Here is a 24,041-nt window from a genome sequence, read left to right on the forward strand (position 1 = left end):
GATGTGTGCAGTGCCTAGTAGTGCAATTTTCTGTATGTTATATGTGTTTGTAAGTCCTGGTGTTTTTGTTATGTATTTGTCTGAATATTTTTAATCATGCCTAATGCACCTACTATGATAGGAATTGTTTCTGTTTTCAGATTCCACATTCTAGTTACCTCTATTTCCAGGTCTTTGTATTTTGAGAGTTTCTCCATTTCTTTTAGAGACACGTTGTCATCTGCCGGTACTGATACATCAATTAGAAAGCATTTTTTTCTTCATGGTCTCTGACAACTATATCTGGTCTGTTGGCCTTAATTTCTCTATCTGTGTGTATCGGCATATCCCAGAGTATGGTTGCTTTCTCGTTTTCTGTGACATTTTCTGGTGTGTGCCTATACCATCTTTTTTCTGTTGTTATTCCATAATGTTGGCATAGCTTCCAATGTATGTAAGTTCCAACTCTGTCATGTTTGTGAATATATTCCTTCTTAGCCAGGTCTGGGCAGCTAGAGATAATATGATTTATTGTTTCTTGTCCATCTCCACATATTCTGCAGTTACTTGTAATATTTCTTTTCATTACATGTTTTTGGTAATTTCTGGTGGGGAGGCTTTGGTCTTGTGCTGCAATTAAAAATCCCTCTGTTTCTGCATTGAGTCCTGAGCTTCTCAACCATTGCTGGGATTTTTCTTTGTCTATTTCTTTTGCGTTTAGTTTAGTCCAGTATTTACCATGAAGGGGCTTTTCTTGCCATCGTTTTATCATGGTTCGTTGCTGTTCTATTTTTAGTTTGGATTTCATTTTTTTTATAGCTTTTGTTGTTTCTTCATCTTCTTCTTCTTCTTCTTCACGTTTATTAGGTGGTATGATTTCTTGTTTGTATTTGTCAGCTTCCTTAAATACTGAGAGCAGTTTTTTGTTTTGCTCGTGTTTTGCCGCTATCTGGATCAGTTTTCCTTCCTTCTGAAGTAGATATTTTTGCAGTCCTATGGTGGTTATTTTATAGTAGTTTTCCAGCTGTATAAGGCCTCTACTACCTTCTATACGTTGTATATATAGTCTTTCTATGTCAGATTTTGGGTGATGCATCCTAGATCCTGTCATTATTTTTCTTGTTTTCCTGTCTATTTTGGTCAGTTCATTTCGTGTCCAGTTAAGGATATTGTAGCTGTAACTTATAACTGGGACAGCTTAAGTGTTGATACCTATTATCTTGTTTTTAGCATTGAGCTCTGTGTTTAGTATTGATCTAACTCGTCTATAATATTCTTTTTTTATTTTCTCTTTCATTTGTGTGTGTTGTGTCTTATCTAGTTCATGGATTCCTAAGTATTTGTAAGTTTGGCTTTGGTCTAATTCTTTTATTTCATTTGCTTCATCTAGTGTGATGTTGTTACTCTTAACTAGTTTTCCTCTTTTCATGGTTACTTTGGCGCATTTTTCTAATCCAAATTCATGGTCTAATTCTTTTATTTCATTTGCTTCATCTAGTGTGATGTTGTTACTCTTAACTAGTTTTCCTCTTTTCATGGTTACTTTGGCGCATTTTTCTAATCCAAATTTCATATCTATTTCTTTGGTAAATCCATGAACTGTCTTTAATAGTGTTTCCAGCTGTTTGTCATTTGCAGCGTATAGTTTTAGGTCATCCATATATAAAAGGTGGCTGATCGTTTTGCCGTAACATTTATATCCGCATTCAGTTCTATTTAGCATATCAGATAGAGGTGACAGTGCCAAGCAGAAAAGGAGTGGAGAGAGCGTATCTCCCTGGAATATTCCTCTTCTAATGGGGATGACTTTGGTTTTCATAAGTCCCTCTTTTGTTTGGAGGTGTAGGACTGTTTGCCATTTATTCATAGAGTGCTCTATGAATTTTATGATTGTTGGTGCTACTTTGTTAATGGCTAGTGTTTCGAGGATCCATGTGTGGGGGATGCTATCAAACGCCTTTTTGTAGTCAATCCAGGCCATACTGAGGCCTTTCTTCTTTCTGTGGCTGTCTTCAGTTATGGCTTTATTAATCATTAGTTGATCTTTACAGCCATATGAGCCCTTGCGGCATCCTTTCTGCTCTTCTGGGAACAGTTTGTATTCGTCCAGGTGCTTGTTCAGCCTTTGTGATATCACTGCAGTAAATGCCTTGAACATAGTAGGGAGGCAGGTTATTGGTCTGTAGTTTTCTGGTTTTTCTGTTTCATTTGATTTGGGAATTAAGATGGTTTTCCCCTTCGTGAGCCATTCAGGCATTGTCTCTGGCTCTGCTAGTACGTTGTTAAAGTTTTCAGCCAGCTTTTTGTGCATTCCTGTTAGATATTTCAACCAGAAGTTGGGGATCTTGTCATGCCCAGGTGCCTTCCAGTTGCTTAGTCTTTGCAGTGCCTGGGTGACCTCTTCAGTTGTTATGGGGGTCCAAGTTTGTTCAGATGCCGAGTTTGTTATTTTGATACTCCTTTTTTTTGGTGGTTCGTTCGCCGACCATATTTCTCCCCAGAATTCTTCCAATTCTTCTGCCGTTGGTGCTGCAGTGACTTCTATTTTATTTTTGCCCAGTTCTTGGTAGAACTTTTTGGGGTCGGAGTTGAACTTTTTGTTCTGTTCAAAGAAGCGTTGGCGTTTCTCGTACCGGCGGATCCTTTGAGCTTTAGCAAGGATATCTTGCTTCATCTTTTCTTTTATCTCCGGCAAATCTTTTTCTGTGGTGTTATATTTGCGGAGCATTTTTGTTCTCTTTTTGTTGCTCAGTAGCGTTGCTTGTTTGCTGATTACTTCTCTTTTTGTTGCTCAGTAGCGTTGCTTGTTTGCTGATTACTCTTTTTGTTGCTCAGTAGCGTTGCTTGTTTGCTGATTATTATTATTATTATTATTATTATTATTATTATTATTATTATTATTATTATTATCATCATTATTATTATTATTATTATTATTATTATTATTATTATTATTATTATTATTATTATTATTATTATTGTCTTTGTACAGCTTCTAACGCTGGAGATGTATAACGGTGTAACCTGTTCACTACCAGTGAACTAAAAAGGTACCACCCCTTATTCTTCGATCACCACCTGGAGTATTCGAGCAGTTCCAATCAGTGCTGTTTTCTGCAAGTGCTCTAGCCTTATTGTGGCCCCTATTTGTTCCATGTACTTCTCAAGATTTTTACTCACCCTTCCCAAGGCTTCGACAGATATTGCTATTACTATCGCCTTTTTCATCGACCACAACTGCTAAACTTCCCAAGCTAACCTCTTATATCTCTCGACTTTTCTTTCTTCCTTACCGCACACCGCGTTGTCTGCTGGGCATGCTATATCTATGACCCAACATCATTTCCTTTCTTTCTCAACACTATGTCTGGTGTTATATTCTCTATCTCTTGGTCATAATTATTATTATTATTATCATTGCCTTTGCAAGGCTTCTAACGCTGGACGTGTACTACTGTGTCAGCTGTTCACTACCAGTGAACTAAGGTAGTTTTATTGAAGCATAGGAATAAAAGGAAGTTTAGTAAACTAACCACAACAATTTAGTAAAGGAACCTGAATCATCAGATCTGCGATGAGCTGAGTAAAGGACGCAGCCGGTAAGAAGACAATTTACCTTTTGTATCTCAGGTACGTTGTAATGATAATGTCCACAAATTTGATTTCACAAACAAATACGATGGTCCGTTAGTGAGTAATATCGGAGAGGTGATCTCAGTTATATCTTACGGCAGAATAAGCGAGCGAAGATTCGAGAGAAATTGAAGGTTATGGAGAAGCTTTTTATTTGTTGCTATGTTCATCATTTTTGTGATATTTGGAGCGAGATTTACAGGTGGATGGTTCGCAAAGCTAGTAAAATTCTTGAGAATTGTGTAATAGAGTTGAGTAATAGAATCTGATCACAGTGAGAGGGAAAGAGAGAGAGAGAGAGAGAGAGAGAGAGAGAGAGAGAGAGAAACAGGTAAGAATTTGGCGTGGACATGTTTACAAAGTTAGAAAACAACACAGCTCCCATGACTTTCGGAAACATTTTTTCACGCTAAGAGTTGCTGAAGCATGGAACAAACTGCAGGCATCAGTTGTTAGTTGTCGGAACACTGCATCCTTCAAAACTTCCATGCTTCCTGAGATTCAACAACACTACACCTGATTTTCTCCCCTCCATACACACACAAGCATGTTTCTGACTCATACACTGTTCACTTTCCAGACATTTGTACATTACTGCATATGCTTATACGCACTTTTGACAAGTTGTGGTGCACCTGAGTACTGAATACAATAATTGTATTATTATTATTATTATTATTATTATTATTGTTATTATTATTATTATTATTATTATTATTATTATTATTATTGTTATCATTATTATTATTATTATTATTATTATTATTATTATTATTATTATTATTATTAGCACTGTAGTTCAGCGTTTGCATGTAATGCACCGTGCACAAACTACAATGGCACTCTTGTTAGTTTGAAGCAACAAACGGGGAATACATAGTTAGCACAGATGTAGCGACCAGTATTAGTGAGAGGAGAAGTAGAACATAATTGGAGACAGTTTATCTCGGTTATGCAGGGTGGATTTAGGTACAAGGTGCGCAAGATTATCGCTGTCATTAGTTGAAAATACGTAAGTGCGTACAGTAAATTTCAGAGTAAATTTTATGTGTTCTATTTGCTATCAGCCTTAGTGTAAAGATATTCCATCAGCGCTACGAGGTCAAATGGCGATAAAGAAAAATGATAGTTTAATGCTATTAGAGAAAGTTATTAATAATATTGCAGCTACAGAGTAGTGACATAGATCTAGAATCATAAAATCTTTGATTATGTATGACATTTCTGTTCAAAAACTTTTCAATGTATCCACTGTTTCTCTCTTGAAAAGAAATATGTTGAAGTACGGTGTAGGTGAAGGTCAGATATGATATATATGTGTGTGTGTGTGTGTGTGCACGCGCTCGTGTGTGTGTGTGCACGCGCTCGTGTGTGTGTGCACGCGCTCGTGTGTGTGTGTGTGAACCAATTGTGGGTTCATAAATATTCCTTCATCACAAATAAATTTACAAGTTGCATTAGTATATCAACGTACTAAGCACGATATAACCACAACTAGTCATACATAGTTTTTTTTTATTAGAAATAAGAAACATAGAAGAATATTGAAATGCAGATTACAGCTTTGTTACTTCTTGTGCTGCCACCATAAAATTCCAGGTAAAATTTGCAGAAAGTTTGATAACAAATACTTCATATCCAGTCGAATCCCTATTCATAAAACTATGTACAAGTGCGAACAGAAATCCTTCTACTACAACAACAATTACTACTAATACTAATATTAATGCTACTACTACTAAAACTGCTACCACCAACTTACTAAGTAATATATGTCGTACATTGGCTTAAGTATATTTTATTTGGATGATTATTGTCCAAATATATATTTTATGGACACCAATACTTGCATTGTTGATATTTTATAGATTCATAATATGAGTTTGGCGGGACATACACTTGTATCATAAAGCGAATAGCTAAATAGCACGAAATACCTCGTTTACTTTGCCAGTTATTCTTTTCAATAGAATGTAAAATAGACGATTCTGCAGTATGAATTCTTGACATAAAATAAGAAAGGGAAAAATCGTAAAGATTTCAGAATGTTCGTATAAAGCTTCTCTCATTGAGCCTTTGTATTGAGTATATTTTACCGAAAATATGATGACGAGTTGGATGCATTCAGTATTCAACACAATGTTTTGACTAATACATTGAGGGAGTTTAGAAAATTCGAGATAATGACTTTAATATAACAGTCAAGATGAGAAATATGTTCAAAATAGTAGTTGTTATTTACATACAAATAGTTTGTATAAGTGGGTTCCAACGAAATTATGTATATATATATATATATATATATAGGCGAAGGAGTGGGTGTGTGGTAAGTACCTTGCTTACCAACCACATAGTCCCGGTTTCAGTCCCACTGCGTGGCACCTTGGGCAAGTGTCTTCAACTATAGCCTCGGGCCGACCAAAGCCTTGTGATTGGATTGGTAGACGGGAACTGCAAGAAGACCGTCATATATATATATATATATATAATATATATATATATATATATATATATATATAATATATATATATATATATGAAGGACAACGATCCTGAAACACGTGTCTCTAGATGCAGTTTCGGCAGCCGGGGGTGTTTGTCTCCCCTTCGTATATGTATATAAGGACACAGGGAAAAATGTGTCAAAGCCATCAGGAGGCGTTCGATACTTCCTAGGGCTATACAGCGGAGGTGTACGCCCCTACTGTCACGTTCTTGTTAGATTGACAGTATACAACCATTCTATCGCCCCACCACCGTACATGTCTCTACGAGAGATTTAGAAGTTCAATATTTCTTATTTTGATAATCAGTGAATAGACTTCACTGAGTATAGATATATTCAATTACGAAGTCGAGACAAATATCACCGGTTGACCGGTGTTTGCTACTCTAGGCCGATGAAGGACAATGATCCTGAAACACGTTCCCTATATGAAGTTTCGGCAGCCGGGGGTGTTTGTCTCCCCTTCGTATATGTATATAAGGACACAGGGAAAAATGTGTCAAAGCCATCAGGAGGCGTTCGATGCTTCCTAGGGCTATACAGTGGTGGTGTACCCACTACTGTCACGTTCTTGTTAGATTGACAGTATACAACCATTATATATATTATATATAAGTATAAGTATGTGTGTATATATTTGTGTATCTGTTTGTCTCCCCAGCATCGCTTGTGTTCATGTCCCTGTAACTTAGCGGTTCGGCAAAGAGAGACCAATGGAATAAGTACTAGGCTTACAAAGAATAAGCTCTGAGGTCGATTTGCTTGACTATAAAGGCGGTGCTCCAGCATGGCTGCAGTCAAATGACTGAAACAAGTAAAAGAGTCTATATAAACGCACGCACGCACACACACACATAGAATGATATTTATATTCATTCGTAATGCGTTCCGTCAGGGTTGAAAGTAGTTATTCGCTGTTATTTAACCTTCAAAAACCAACGCCTCCATTCGATCAATGTTTAATGCATATTCGATTCATTGACGTGAAGGAATTTGAGACAAGTCCTTAAGACACTGGTGTTTCGCCCTTGTTATGTCTCTTCAGTCAGCGCTACAATCGCCGGTTGCTCTCTACGTGTACCAGTATCTCAAATGCTCTCTACGCTATTGAATTTTATGTGTACAATTCCAAAAAATAACGTTCGACACGAGCGGAACTAACAACGTACCGTGCCACATCAAGAATATTGAAATGCAAACTGCAATTTCGTTTCACCTCTGAGTGATAACGCTATCGTAGCGCTATTGTATTTGGCAGACATATTTATATGTAATTGAACTCACGTCCATAAAATAATGTATTCTGACCAATGCTAAATATACTACAATAGCTAAATATACTTATTGCTGGAGTTTAGTTATAGATTTTCAATTATCGATTTGAACATTTACCCAGTAATTCAACAGAACTGTTTCAAATTCAAAATTAAGATGAAATACTGAATGGCCATTTCATCTCGGAACCAAGAACTAACTTTGCTACTTCTGAGCTTTATGGAATAATTTCCTGGCAAGTAGCGTGTTACATTAAATCAAATGTTACCTACAGCAAAATCCAATAGCTTTTTTAAGTAGGTCAGCCGTATATGTTAAAAAGTGGCAGGCATGGTAGCTGACCTAATCGATATAACAGTGAGCACATTGTATTGACGGAGGATCAACGTTCTAATATATGTCTGGAAGATCCTGGAAGGAATTGTGCCAAATTTTGGCATTGTAAGATACACCAATGCTAGAACGGGACGACACTGCAGAGTGCCGAAGATCCCAGCAATGCCATCACGTTTCAGGACCAGCTTCTGCAACAGCCTGGGTTTCAAGGGCTCTCAGCTTTTTAATATTCTCCCAAAGAGTCTGAGGAACTTGCACAAAGTAGATGTAGCGGTTTTTAAATCAAAGCTGGACATCTTCCTGTCGAGAGTCCCAGATGAACCTACCTCACGGCAAGAGGTGCAAATGAGAGTAGCTATATCAAACTCCATTCTTCACCAAGTGCCACATATTAGACGAGGTTCTTCGCAATAACAGTGTAGCATAAAACGGCGCGGTGCATCAGCATGGCCGCAGCTCTGTGCTGAAACTAGAGAAAAAAAAATATATATATGTATATATATATTATATATATATATTATATATAGATATATATATATAATATATATATGATATATATCTATGTATATATATATAAAGATATATATATATATAAATATACATCTTTAGATATATATATATATATTATATATATACATACATATAATATATATTATATTATATATATATATACTACACTTTGATCTTGGCTAAAAGGCAGATAAGGAATTGAATAGTCTCTGTGACATGGACGACATGCCGTGTCGAGCAGTACTTAAGGTTGTTTACCTGACAACCAACACGTTTTACGGAGAGTGAAATTAGTTCTGTGATACAGAAATTTAAGCCTTTCTCGCCGCAGAAACAACAGTAACTTCTAACTTTACTCAACATTACAGAATATAATCTGAAAACATTGACGTGTAAACGTACATCCACGCGTCTATATGGAAAATCAACTACAAAAGATAATAAATATTAAAGTTTGGAATATTTGATATCTTGATATTTTATTTTGTAAAACTACACAAATATCTAATTTACATCTGGCATCAGCTTTGTATACACATCTTATTTTCAGACATGTCATTTACACTATCTTTGTTCTCATAAGTTTGGAAAAAAATGCAATACATGCAGGTTGTATTTGCAACATGTATATATGACAGAAATAGCGAGAGATCGAGGTTTTGTAACCAGGATATAAATATTGATTTATTCTACTATACTGTTTTTCTGTTCTATCGCATGGCAGATAAGCGGTTTAATATTTAAAATTTCTTTGGGTTATATGGAGTTAGGAAGAAATTTCCTAGTTTGGGAGAGAGAGTAGATATTATTATTTTGTTCTCTTTGTCGTTGAGGATACAAAGTAAAGAATGATATGAGTTTTGAAAGACATAGATGCTACATATGAAATCGTAAGAGACAAAAGGAGAGGAAAAAACTGGGAGAGAATGATTAAATGTGGGTATAGAATCTCAAAGTGAGAAGAAAGAAGTGTATTTGAACAAGAGAAAAACAAAGGGACAATTCATCTGTTTCAAATGGGATTGGATTTGTGTGTGTATGAGTGTGTGTATGTGCGCGTGTGTGTGTAGGGGTGGTTGTAATAACCATTCAGTGACCACGATATTACGGTAGGAGAAGTAAACACTCATTGCAGCACACAACGTGGAAGTAGAGCAAGACCTTAATGTCAAATTAATAGCCTCACTCATCGTTCACCCACAGAGATAATGATTTCTAACATTAACTGTAGACCACATACGTTTCTGTTGAGGTATGTAACTTGATTGGATAAAATGTTGGAACGAACATAGACGAATTGTCTCTCGGTGAGTTTTTATTGAAGAATGCTAAATTAATGTGGCTAAGACATCGTAACACCATATACAATATATATGTATACATGGATATGTGTGTGGTGTGTGTATGTACTATATATATATATATATATGCACACACATACATATATAATACATGCACATACACACATACACACACAGACAAACACACACACACACACACACACACACACACACACACACACATATATATATATATATATATATATATTAGATAGATAGGTGGTTAGAACAGATACATACATACACACATAGATAGATAGATATATATATAGATAGATAGATAGATAGATAGATAGATAGATAGATAGATAGATAGATAGATAGTTAGATAGATAGATAGATAGATAGATAGATAGATAGATAGATTGATTGATTGATAGATAGATAGATAGATAGATAGATAGATAGATAGATTGATAGATAGATAGATAGATTGATAGATAGATAGATAGATAGATAGATAGATAGATAGATAGATTCATAGATAGATAGATAGATAGATAGATAGATAGATAGATAGATAGATAGATAGATAGATAGATTGATAGATAGATATGTTTCTTTATTAGCCACACAGGGCTGCACACAGATAGAACAAATTACAAGGTAGAGCTTTTCTTTTGAAGGTTTAAAAAAAAAAAAAAAAAAAAAAAAAGGAAGGGGGAGTTTCGATCAAAAGGGATCGTAAAAGGAGAGAAAGAGGACAAAAAAAAGGGGGGTAAAAAAAAAAAAAAAAAAAAAAAGGGGGAGAGGAAAAAAAAAAAAATAAATAAATAAATAAAATTGATAGATAGATAGATAGATAGATTGATCATATTATTTCTTCTGCGTCCTTAAATTGGTTTCTCGCTAATCTCCCTCTTCCAAGATCTCTAAATAGGTATAAATTGCCACACAGCAAGCTAAATCTATCATCTGTCAACAATTTCAATAGCTTCAACATAATGAACCAAATTAGCGCCCACATTTGTGTTTCGAATTAGCTTGTTCCTATACTGTTGCCTCTATTTATTCCCAAGGAATACAGATTCTACTATTGATCATACGTACAAAGGGATCACAGGAAAATACAAACACAAAATTGTAAGTGATTACGATTGTACGCATGCGTGGGAATGATTATCATATAACGAAACACGCGTTTTTGCCGGCGTATAACCCCAAGCGTGTATAGGCTCCAAGAAATTCATGCTGACACACACACACACACATGTGCAGAAAAACGTTTTACAGACGCAGATTCACACACGTGTACACACACATATATAAATAGGTATATGTGCGTATATATATTTATAGCTACATAAATATATAAATGTGGAGGCACATGGCCTTGTGGTTGGAGCAGCGGACTCACGGTCGAGGGATCGCGGATTCGAATCTCAGACCGGGTGATGTGTGTGCTCCGGCAGAAGATTATGGCGAACTTCTGCTGACTCTTTCTCCACACACACTCTCTCTCACAAGGCGTTGTGTGGTTGTCTTTTTGTTGGTGTGTCGATGGTGAGGTACGGTTGGACATTATTTTTAAGTGCTACGACGGTTTGACGCAACGCAGTTCTCCAGGTATGCAGGTACTTGATTATGCAATTGTTTCTCTGCTTTATGAGATCAAGTTGCATTTCTTCAGGCGATATGTAAATATTGTTTCTGTAATATTAAAATCCTCGGCTTCAAGAACATCCTGTCCGTGTTTCGTAGTCTGATTTCAGTAGCAGTCGCTCAGCTTATCGGTGTGTTATGTGGCTGAAGACCGTTGGTCTTCACCTGAATAACTCCGCTGCATCGAAAAATGGTAATGATTACAAAAATAAATGTCCATCTACTCCCCCTCCTTCTTGATTCCCTTTTTTTTTCAGTTAAGGATATATGTGTTTGTATATATAAATACATCTTTTATTTATAAGTTTCAGCTCAAATCTATGTCAATGCTGGTGGCCTAGTCAGTTTGCTACACTGCTTTTATTGAGAGCCTCCTCTGGCATTTGGTGAATAAAGGAGTTTGATGTCACTGCCCGCACTTGCGCCTCTTCCCGCGAAGTTGGCTCGTCTGGGACTCTCGACAGAAAGAAATCCAGTTTTGTTTTGAAGACACCTATATCTACTTTGTGTAGGTCCTCCAGGCTCTTTTGGAGAATATTTAAAAGCTGTGGGTCTTTGAAACCCAGGCTTTTGCAGTAACTAGTCCTGAAGAGCGATGGCATTGTTGGGATATTTGGCACTGTGCAGTTGGAAACGTTTCTGGCATTTGTGTAGTTTTCAATGCCAAAATTTGGCACGAACCCCACCAGGACCTTCTCGATGTATATTACTGCACATCTCTGCCACCTTCAATCTTAGCTATTTCAGCCTTTCCCAGTAGCTGAGCGATTGCTATGAGGTGATTTGCTTTGTGAAGTTTCGCTGGATTGCTTCAAGGTCCGCTGCTACTTTTACACTGTGGGGTGACTATAGTTGAGAGCAGCAGTCAAGGCGGCTGATGGCCAACATGGTTTCCTTCTGTCTCGTTATGAAGGTTCTCAGGATTCAGTCAACCAACCGGCTGCATTTTGTCGCTATCTTGGTAATATTTATAATATATATATATATATATATATATATTTTCATCATCATCCTCATTATTATTATTATTATTATTATTATTATTATTATTATTATTATTATTATTATTATTATTATTATGTTTCTTCCTTCTTTCCTCAAATTTTCTTCCGTTTCTCGCCGAGTGTTTTCCATACACCTAGAGCAGAGAAGGGCATTGAATGCATTCCCAGATTACACGCGCAAATTCACAGATAAAATACGTTCCAGTTAATACGATTTTTTGCACTCCCTGTAGGGATGGTAAGCCTGGAATCATTTTCAAATAGGTTGCAGTATCTTTTTTATCATTTCTAGAGATCCTACAATCACTGGTACTGTAGTCGTCTTGAGATGCCACATTTTTTCAATTTCTATTAGCAGGTCTTTATATTTACTAATCTTGTCAAATTTCGCCGCTATATTGTGATCATAGGGAATGCTCATGTCAATTAATAAACAAATCCTTTTTGTCTGATCTTTTATAATAATATCCGGTCTATTAGCTTTTATAGTCCTGTCGGTCTGCACGGGGAAGTCCCATAGAATCGACACATTTTCTCCCTCAGTCACAGCTTCAGGATGATGTTTATACCATTTGTCAGCGGTTTTGATTTTATAATGCCGACATATTGTCCAGTGTAAATACTGGCCGACTCTGTCATGTCTTGCTTTATATTCTGCAGGTGCTAAGACTCTACACCCTGAGATTAGGTGGTCCACTGTTTCAATCTCATCGTTAGAGAATCGGCATTTTTGTCAGCTCCATTTTTCATCATATTGGCTTCGTAGTTCAGGGTAAATAAGCTTTGGTCTTGAGCAGCTAATATGAAACCTTCACTCTCTGTTTTTATCCCTGAGCTTCGTAACCATTGGTGCGTGTGTTTCTAGACGACATCAGCTTTTTTGCTACGGGCCACATACTTGCCATGGAGAGGTTTCTGTTCCCATCTGCTAGCTAAAGTTTCATGTCTTTGCAATTAATTTTATTTCCTTTGCAGCTGCAGTTGGCGCATTTCCTTCAGCCTGATCAATCTGGTGGGTATCTAAGAGATCAGCAGCGAATTTTTTCCTATCTTTGAGAATAGAGGGAAGTTCTTTAGGTCTTTCATGTTTTTCAACAAGTTTTAGCATCCAATCGTTGGTTGCTTCCAGGTATTTGACCAGTCCGATTGTGGTGGTTTTGTATATAAGCTCAAGCTGGATCAAACCTCGACCTCCCTGAGCTCAGGGAAGGTAAAGGCGATCCATGTCTGCCTTTCGATGGTGCATCTTATTACAAGCCAGTAGCTTGCGGATTTTTCTGTCAATTTTCATTATATCACTAGTATTCCAGTTAAGCACATTGAAGCTATAAAGGACAACTGGTACTGCTAAGGAATTTATGCCTAAAACATTATTATATGCATTCAGCTCAGACTTCAGGACTGCTCGAAATCTTCTATAATATTCTTTCCTAACCTTCTCTTTCATGATTGCATGCTGGATACCAGAGCCTTCATTTATTCCTGGGTATTTATAGGTTTGTTCCTGCTCAAGTTCCTTTATCACTATTTCGACATCTAATTCGATGGAACTAGACTTTACCAATTTCCCTTTCTTAAAAGTGGCTTTGGCACACTTTTCAAGGCCAAACTCCATCCCGATATCATCACTGAATCCTTTCACAGTATGTAATAATCCTTCAAGCTCTTCATCATCTTTGCCATTTAGCTTTAAGTCATCCATATAAAATAGATGGCTAATTTTCCTGTTGTCAATTTTGTAGCCATATCCTGTTCTATTCAGTTCACTTGAGAGTGGTATTAGTGCTATGCAGAAAATTAGTGGAGAAAGCGAGTCACCTTGGAAAATTCCACAGTTTATGCTAATGATGTTTGAGTGCAATACTCCATTAGAATGATATAATTGGAGCTTCGTGTTCCATAGAGACATATTATACTTTAAAACATCTGAAATCACAGGAGAAAGTTTGAGAATGTCCAGCGATTTCAGAATCCACGAATGTGGTATGCTGTCAAAGGCTTTTTTATAATCAACACATGAAGAGCTGAGATTTCTGCGCTTGTTATGGCAGTTCTCAAGGATCATGCGATTAATCAGGAGCTGATCTTTGCATCCGTATGAGCCTCGTCTGCATTCTTTTTGTTCAGTGGGAAAGAGGTTATTCTCTTCCATAAACGTATATGTTTTCTCTACTAGAATAGATGTCAAAATCTTATAGGTAGTAGATAAAAATGTTATAGGCCGATAGTTTTTGGGGTCTTTCGTGTAGTTATTTCTGGGGAGGAGGTAAGTAATACTAGTTGCCATCCAATGTGGTGTTTTTTCCAGGTAATTAATAATACTATTAAATAGTATTACTAACATTTTGTGTGCGGACGAGAGTGATGAGAGCCAAAAAGTTGGTACTCTATCAATACCAGGGGATTTCCACTTACGAGCTTTCCTTAGGTCGGCGATTGAGATGTCTTCCCATACCTGTTCTTGTAGATTTTTGTAGTCATCTTGGGTGTGATTGATCCACTCTGCATTTTCATCGTATGGTTTCTCATCACTCCAGATCCCCTTCCAAAAGTTTTCAACTTCTTCCATTAGGGGTGGATTTTCAATGGTTATTTTTTCTTTCCCTATTTCCCAGTAAAATGATTTGGCATTGGATTTGAACATCTTATTTTGTTTGTAGAATTTGATTCTTTTCTCAAATCTGCGTATTCTCTGAGCTTTTGCCAGAACTTTTTGTTTAAGTGTTTCTTTCGCTGACGTTAGTTCTTCTCCTGTTGAATGTCAATATTTTCTCCCAATCTTCCTGCCTTTTCTTGATCTTACATAATTTCCAGAGATTTGCTCAGTTAATATTGATTACTCCCTTCGCAATGATTCAATTTCAGTTTCAATTCTACTCCTCCAGTTTGATTTTCTTTTCGAATTTGGTATTGTTGGCTTTTTGGGTGTTAAACAGCGTCTTTCGATTACCTTAGCGACAGAGTAAATAATTTCATTTAATTTATTAAGATCGGGTTTTAGTTGTTGTATGATTTCCTGTGTAACGCAGTTGCCAATTTTTATTTGTGTTTTATGTTGGTGTGCATTTAAGAGTTTTTGGAGTGGTTCCCTATCGTTCATAGTTGTATGCCCTACAACTGCAAGCTCATTCAGAACTTCTTGCTTCATTTCAATGATAGATTTTCTGAGTTGTTCAACAAACATATTATTTCAAATTCTGCGTCGACATCATTTTCCGGGCTGTATTTCTAGGGTCATATTTCCTTCTTCTTCAGGATCTTGAGTCGATTCGGTAGATGGTCGCCTTTCAGTCAATGCTTGTGGCCTAACATTCCTCTCCTCAGCTTCGTTATTTCTTTCCTGACTTACATTTAGGTCATTCTCTACCACTTTTTACTTTATTATTATTATTATTATTATTATTATTATTATTATTATTATTATTATTAATATTATTATTATTATTGTTATTATTATTATTATTATAGAAAGAGAGATAGAGAAATTGTGAGATAAATAGATAGATAGATAGATAGATAGATAGATAGATAGATAGATAGATAGATACATAGATAGATACATAGATAGATAGATACATAGACAGACAGACAGACAGATAGATAGATAAGTTTCTTTATTGGCCACACAGGGCTGCACACAGATGGGACAAATTACAAGGTAGAGCTTTTCTTTTGGGGGATGAAAAAAACAAAAAACAAAAACAAAAGAAACAAAAGAAAGTGGCGTAGGTTTTCGATCAAAAGGGATCGTAAAAGGGAAAAAAGAAAATAAAAGGAAAAGAAACAAAAGAAAAGAAAGAGGAAAAAAGAAGAAAAAAGAGGAAAAAAGGGGAAGAGGAAAAAACGATCAATAGGGATCGTGTATCACAGTGTCATGATGTACGGTGTAAAGGGGAAAGCAGATAAGTTTATCCGTGGGAAGAAAAGCCTACGAAAATGACCACGGTAACTTCGGTCAATATTGTTATATGTAACCACATTTGTTTGCAAGTGGGTAACCCTCTGTTTCCAATTTCTGGGTTCATAGGATTATGCTCAAGGTGGCTTCGTCATTCATACGTGCCATCCTTGCTACATTCACCCATCTTTTTTTAAAACATTCGCTAGACAAAACTTGCCTCTCTACTCTCACTTTCCTTTTCAAGTGGTACTTGAAGAAGTTGATGAGAGATTGACCAGAGAGGAAAGTGTTTGTCTCCAATCCTTTCAGACGCATCCACCAGATACATTCTTTCGCCATAGCCACAAGGATGATGAAAATAACTCTTCCTTCCCGTTTGAAGGAAGGAGGCGTGACAATATTGACGATAGACTCAGCTGATAAACCAACTCGTCCCACACGTGACATAAGCCTACAGGTCGGAAATTGTTGGACACTGCACGACTGCTTGCAGAACGGTTTCGTCGCTCTGACCGCATCTCGGGCAGGTCGGCCCTGTGTTTCTCGAGCCGTGTCTGTAGAGCTTTAGATAGATAGATAGATAGATAGATAGATAGATAGATAGATAGATAGATAGATAGATAGATAGATAGATAGATAGATAGATAGATAGATAGATAGATAGATAGATAGATAGATAGATAGATAGATAGATAGATACGCGTACACACACACAGCTATATTTACCTAGAGCATACAAAATACAGAGTACTAAGACAAGAATAGATAATTCCTTAAGCCGGCAGTTGTCTCATGAAGCTTGCATTTACATAATAATTGTAATGTTCATAATTTGCAAATTGAATGTAGAAAAATCTTGTCTTTTCAAGCAGTCAGCTGTCACACAGACATAATATAATATCATATCTGACTTTCTTCGTCGAGAGATAATTGGTAAAAGCTAACTTAATCATGCATACATTCTTACATACGTAAATATACCTCCATACATACACCCTTACATACATGAATACATACATACATACATACATACATACATACATACATACATACATACATAAATACAAAAGTACCCTGTTCGAGTCCAATGAAAGAGTGTTGGGTCTAGGTTAGAAACCGGCTCTGCCTCTGCTGGCAAGAAATCTTGAAATAAAACTGAATAAGGACGTACATACATATGTTCAAACTGCCTCAACCAACTCTTCCAGGATCATTGCATGCCCAAAGACATGGCGGCTGTTTAGTAGACAGGGGAAAAGTATGGAGTGTTGGAATGAGCCCGACAACTTTGATAATAAAAAAGACGTGAACTGTCTCAGGTGGAAAAACAAAATAGGACCTTTGAAACAATACTATTTAGTTATAAGAGAGTATTCGACACATGGAGAATATATATATATATATATATATGTGTGTGTGTTACACATATGTTCACACACACATGCACACACACACACACACATACACACACACACACACACACACACACACACACACACACACACATATATATATATATATATATATATATATATACAGGACAAAATGTTCGTTCGATTTTTTAAACGAGAATAAGGCACAAGTTTTAAACAAGCGATCCTTAAACAAAGCGATCAGTTATTTAATTACCATTTCATTCCAGTATCTTCTGTTAATTTTGTTGATAGATTTATTAATCTCTGCTCAAAAATTTTCCCCTCTTTAGTTGCGAAAAAATTCTTCGCTGACTTTTAACAATCCTTTCAGATTTGAAGTCACTTTTCATACAATGAATTTTGAAGAGACCGACACATGTGAATCTCGGAAGGCAAAATATGGGGCGAATATGGAAAGCGGTAAAACATCCCAGCCAATTCCCAATACTGGACACTTCCGGTGGATCATTGTCATTAATTTATCCACCTGGGCATAATATATATCCATACTAATAGTCCGTAGCAAGAAGCTTGTAAAAGTCATCAGAGCCTTCCAAACCAATTAAAGTGAAAGCATAGCTTTCTTAGAATGAAGTTTTGCTTTGTAGATTGTTTGAGTCTCTTCGTCGCTCTCTAAGATGATTGTTTGCGCTTTAAATCTTTATAGTTGATCCTTCTTCCGCTTCTCTTCCAGAAAAAGGGTCCTTTGCTTTACGAATCGCAAATGGAAATCGCTTCCGTGTGGTTAAACCTATTTGATTAATGTATGGTCCAAACATCGAACCTGCAGATATAACCAAGTTGATGCAAATGGTCTACACCCGTTTAAGAGATCTGGGAAATATCTGTAACTATGAAGGTCGCACAAAAGGTGGTTGGTATCATTGTTTATGACAGACCTCTGGACCGAGCGAGGTGCAAATTCAACCGAAATCTTTCTCCGTCGGTAGAAATCTTGAAAGCGTAGCTGCTCCTCCTGACACATGCTTTCCGTCGCCTCCTCTCCCTACACAGCGCATTCCTTCGCGCAGCTTTCCTTAGTTTCGTGAATTTTGTTTTGTTAAATAAAAAAAAATCGATTATGCTTGTTGAGGACGATCTAACGCGTGCGCGTTGCAAGTGACAGACTGATGTTTTCCAGTTATAAGAATATTTTCGACGGACTGTTTGTCAACTAAGTATATAAGGAGCGCATGCGAATACCGCAACATTCCTTTAACTTCTTACTGTAAATCACGTGTGATTGCATATTCACTTTAATAGTCATTATTACAACCAGCTATTAAGCTGTTGATTATTTGAATAAATTCTGCCCATCACTAAGATATCAACAACTTGGTCTCTTGTATTACTTACATTAGGTCTTATCCCTGAAACAGTTCTCAACACTGTTTTTCTGTGCTGTTTATTGTTACTAAGCGTTGATACAAACGCTGTGAATTGATGTCGTTAACTCTACGCTATAAAAAAGGGAATAATTATCACCTCATTTACAACTGATTATCTTGTTTTATTTGAAATACATTACTTTTGTAATGAGATTGTTAACAGAAATGCCTTGTGAATTTCTAGTTCCCATTGCTATTTCTTTTTTGCGATCGTTTACTAAAATATTGCTCTATTCTATTTTTATCATCGCTCTTGATCACTGAACTAATTGCTTTTGTTGTAGAGGAAAATTTAATGAAACTGAAGCCGTATTATATAACGTCCTTATATAATGAACTAGCGTTTTTGTGTAGGTATGGTATCATAGTATGAAATACTTAGATTCTTAGATGATTACTCGAGTATTCAATCAACAAAGTAGTAAAATGATGTCTTTAGAAGATTTACGATAATATCCAAAGATCGTTTCCCAATTATTCCCTCCAAATTGCGTGAGGATCTAACGTTTACGTATAACCAACTAGCAGAAATATCCTAAATTCGTAAGTAAGTTAGTTCTCTTGATACAGTAGTATCTTATTTATGTGATCGTTTGCCCTACTTGAAATCAAGTTCATATAATCAGAATATTCTATCTTAAAGGAAAATAACAGATGTTTGCTATCCAAGAGAAAGGCAAAGACCGATATAGCATGGCACCAGTGAAGTCGCAACTCATTTCCGCTGTTCAAAGAACCGTAGCAACGTGAAATAAAGTGCCTTGCTCCGAACACAACACGCAGTTCGGACAGGGAATCGAACACACTACTTCATGATTGTGAGCCCGCCGCTATAACCATTGACCTATGCGTCTTCACATACTCACACACATAGAAACACCCACACCCAACCACGCACGCATATATGTAGTATGTATAGGTACATATGCGCGTTATTTGTGGCAACATTCTCACTAATCTAACACTGAACGTGATATTAATTGTTAATATTACTTGTGTTTGAAGATGAAAAGGGAATTTGAATTTTGTAATTTATTGTGTATAAATAATAAGAGTTTTAACCATAGTTTGTAAACGAAACCTGCCTGAAATGTTACAAATATATTTTTTTGTGTCTGCGTAGAGAGAAAAAAGCTATAATAAAGTAGAATGCAGATTGCGAGAATATCCGCTCTTCTTCGAGTGGAAGAGACAAATAAAACCAGAATTAAGGAATGTATTTACATCAAAAGACTCATATTATTTACACGATATATTTTAGTTTCATCTTTACAGCTGTTTCGGATAATGTAACTGGTTGCAATAATTTGATTCTTGTAGCAAACTGACGAGGGAAATTCATCCACAGTTTGCAAATAAGACTTAATTACCCTATTTAGATTGTATACGCAACTTGTTTATATGTTCTTAATATGCATGTCTGTATATATGTGTGTCTGTGTCTGTGTCTGTGAGTTTCTGTGTGTGTGTGTGTGTGTGTGTGTGTATCCGTCTGTGTGATAAGGGGTGTTATATACAGGGGCTGAATTAGTATTCTTCAACTAAATGAGCAATTGTTAGTGGACCAGGCAAGGGCAGCAAGAACAAATGGGTTGTTAAGAGACTAGGAAATTGATGATAGCATTTCACTAGCCTGTAACGTAACTATTATTGACAGAGTTCTCTCTAGTTGATGATACGTGGCCCTTTGACGCAGGAATATTTAGGACAAAACGTCGTGGTTAAGAAGATCGCTTCGCGACCATGTGGGTTTCTGTTCTTTTACACTGCACTGAACTTCGAGCAATTCTCTCGTAATATACTCTCAAATCGACCAATGTCTCTTCAGTGCATTACTAGACAGAAGCTGTTAAAGACTGCTATCATCTCTTTCTCTCTCTCTCTCTTCCTGTATATATATATATATACATATATATATATATACATATACACACACACATATATACATATACATGTTTATAAATTTGTGTTCCACGATTCTTGATTTGAAACCTTGTGCTGAAAGAGATTTTCTTGTATTTCGGGACGGTCGTTTTCCTTCCCCAAGTAAACACACACACACCCTATATATTCGTTCTTCATTCGTTTATTATTGTTCTTGTTGTAACGCAAGTCCATTTTAATAAAAGTATCAAGAACGAATATGTAGTGCATGTGTTTAATGGGCAAAGGAAAAAATCATTCCGAAATACAAGAATATGTGTGTGTGTATTTATGTATATATATATATATATATATATCACGTGACCGACCAGACCATCAGATGTTGCTACACTTCGCTGGTCACAATGCGCTTCGCATTGTTTTAGCCTTCGAATGACGCCACCCCGCTGGTTAAGCGAGCAGGCCAGCAGAAAAAAGAGTGAAAGAGTATAGCACTCCCTGCCGGAGCCTCGTGGAACTTTTAGGTGTTTTCGCTCACTAAACACTCACAACGCCCTTTCTGGGAGTCGAAACCGTGATCCTACGACCGCGAGTCCGCTGCCCTAACCGCTGGGCCATTGCACCTCCACAGTCACACACACATATATATGTGTGTGTGTGTGTGTGTCTGTGCATGCTTGTGTGTATATGTGTTTATGCATATATGTGTGTTTGTGTTTTCTTTGTACTTTTTGACATGGTTGATGGTTTGTTGATGGTTTGTTTAAACTGGCTGTTTGGCAAAAGAGCACCGCTTGAATACGTAGCTGAGTTTAACACTAACATTTGCATGTTCGTATGTCAATGGACGCAAACGCTACATGTCCTTAATCTAATATTCGCAACAAGTAAAAGATTATATATATATGCTGATAAGCAAGCGGAAAAGCTGTGTAATCTTGGATTCAGCCCTCCAGTGAACATAAGGATTTTGCTAAAAAAAAACACTGCCAAACGTGTATTAAAGCTACCCATCTTCAGGTGTACCATTGTGCCCCCTGGGGTATACATTTACATTGGTACCATACCGTTTCATGAATTTATCTCTACTATTTAAGTGCTTAATTACTTACCTGAAACATCTGGGCTTTCAATAAAAAAAACTGACCAAATAAATTCTATACTGGAAAATTCACTTTGTTATGAATAATGAAAATATGCAATACGACTCTGACGCTTTTGATGACAGTCTATATGATTGTTATTAGCTAAATTCCAAGATGAGGCCCTTACCTCTTGTTTAGAAACAAGTTCCGTTTTTATGGAAATAATTTAAAGACAGAAAATTACTAAGCAATTAAAAGAAATTATGCTTATATACAGATATTCTGACATGTTTGCCTTCAATAGTGTGAGAATGACAGACAGTTATATACCAGTAAATTAGTAGTGTATAAATATAACATTTTACTCACATATGTAATTTTCTTTCATACAAGAATTAATTTTAGTTCATTGTATACATTTTCCGGCTGAAAACATACGTGTCATTATGAAATTATGTGCGCTTCTAAATAAATATTATTTCGGAAGATCTAATTAAATTTCCCTTAGGCTGAGCATATTTCTTTCTCATTGTATATGAAATTTCTTTGCGAAAGAATAGCGAGAATTACCACAATTATTGATTGTATATATGTGTTAGATGATAATTATTTATGAATATGATACAATGGAAAGTAATTTCAAGTTTTCTTAACAATACAGATGTCTAAGATTGCTACAGGAACATATTTTTGAACTGGAGATTGTGAGAGAGAGAGAATGAAAACTTATCTCAATATTTTATTGTACAGAGTTTGTTGAATCCGAAAATATGTTAGGCAAAATATATACATCGTGGTAGGAGATATAAAGAACACCACCATCCAACTCGCTACTTCACCAGAACCGATACAGAAGAGAGACACAACTATTCCGAAATTCTAGATTGCATTGTTTCAGCCTCTAGCTGAAGCCAATAAAGTGTAAATGATAAAAGAAATATATATCCCAAGATAAAACAACCGCAGCAGTAATAAAATATGTTATCGTAAATCACAATACACTGATATAAAAAGTAACTTGTAAACGGGTACCCGTAAAGTACGGTATCAGAAATATCATGTATAGCAGACAGTGAAAACAACCTCGCAATCTATAGAACACAATCTAAGAGATAATTTTTTAGATGGCAAGAAAGTAAATAAACTAAATATAAAACAAACAAACTGAAAGAAGAAAAACAGGCTGTCAGATACAGAAATAATAACAAGGTACATCCAAAACGTGACATAGACAACCAGATCGAAAGCCGACATCTGGAAATGTAATATAGAACAAAGGTTACGACATTATGCAAAATATTTTAGAAATATTAACAATGGAACAAGAAGCGCAGAAGGATGAACTTAGTAGAGAAACGGTTCTCAAACATTTTAACTATGGACCCCTTTCATTCCTGTTTCACTCGCGTGGACCATTATTGCTGTTCCATGTTTTTAAAAAATCCCATAATATTTTTAGAATAAAATATTATTAAAAATTTTGCAAAAACACTAAGATATTTGAAGAATTCAAGATTTATAAGCGATTTAGTGCACCCAAGGTCTTATGACTACACGCAGTTTTATGAACTCGAGCTAAAAAACCACAATAGCAGTGCAATTTATGTTTAGAAAGAGGAAGCTACACAGATTAGTTCTCATCATCACAACAACAACAAGAATTGTTTCGAATTTATTCACAAGCCTAGCAATTTTGAGGGGAGATAGGTGGTGTTGATACCATTGATCCTAGTACTCGAGTGGTACTTTAATTTATCAATCGTGAAGCGAAGGAAGGGGAAGTTGTTCTCGTTGATATATAAATTTAAAACAATACGTAGCGGAAGAAATACTGCTAAGCATTTTGTCCGACGTGGTAACGAGTCAGTCAGTCAGCGCGTTAAACTGCTTCAAATTTTGGCAAACTTTTGAGGGAAGTCGTAAGTTGAATACAATAACCAAAGGACCTGTCTAGCACTTTATTTTATTGACTCTGAAAAGATTATAGACGTAGCTAACCCAGCGGGAATTAAACTGGGAGCCTATTGACACGTAAGAGAGACTACAAAGCCGTTTGTCAGATGCACCAACAAATCTGTACACCAACTACTAGTAGTAGTAGTAGTAGTAGTAGTAGTAGTAGTAGTAGTAGTTTTTCTACGATTACCACTTTTCAGTTGTATTATATATCATTAAACACATAGT

The 24,041-nt window shown here is 36.2% G+C and overlaps 1 long non-coding RNA gene across 1 annotated transcript in view; it reads right to left on the reverse strand.

Moving 5' to 3' along the window:
* The window catches only part of LOC118766442, a 21,974-nt gene extending 12,203 nt beyond the window's left edge, over positions 1-9,771 (reverse strand). The window contains exons 1-2 of the long non-coding RNA XR_005002375.1: positions 9,747-9,771; positions 278-282 (exon numbers count right to left, since the gene is read on the reverse strand). This is a non-coding gene — a long non-coding RNA (uncharacterized LOC118766442). The remainder of the gene's footprint in view (positions 1-277; positions 283-9,746) is intronic.
* Positions 9,772-24,041: the final 14,270 nt, after the last annotated feature.

This window comes from Octopus sinensis, linkage group LG15 (genome assembly GCF_006345805.1).
Source record: "Octopus sinensis linkage group LG15, ASM634580v1, whole genome shotgun sequence".
Classification (NCBI taxonomy): domain Eukaryota; kingdom Metazoa; phylum Mollusca; class Cephalopoda; order Octopoda; family Octopodidae; genus Octopus; species Octopus sinensis.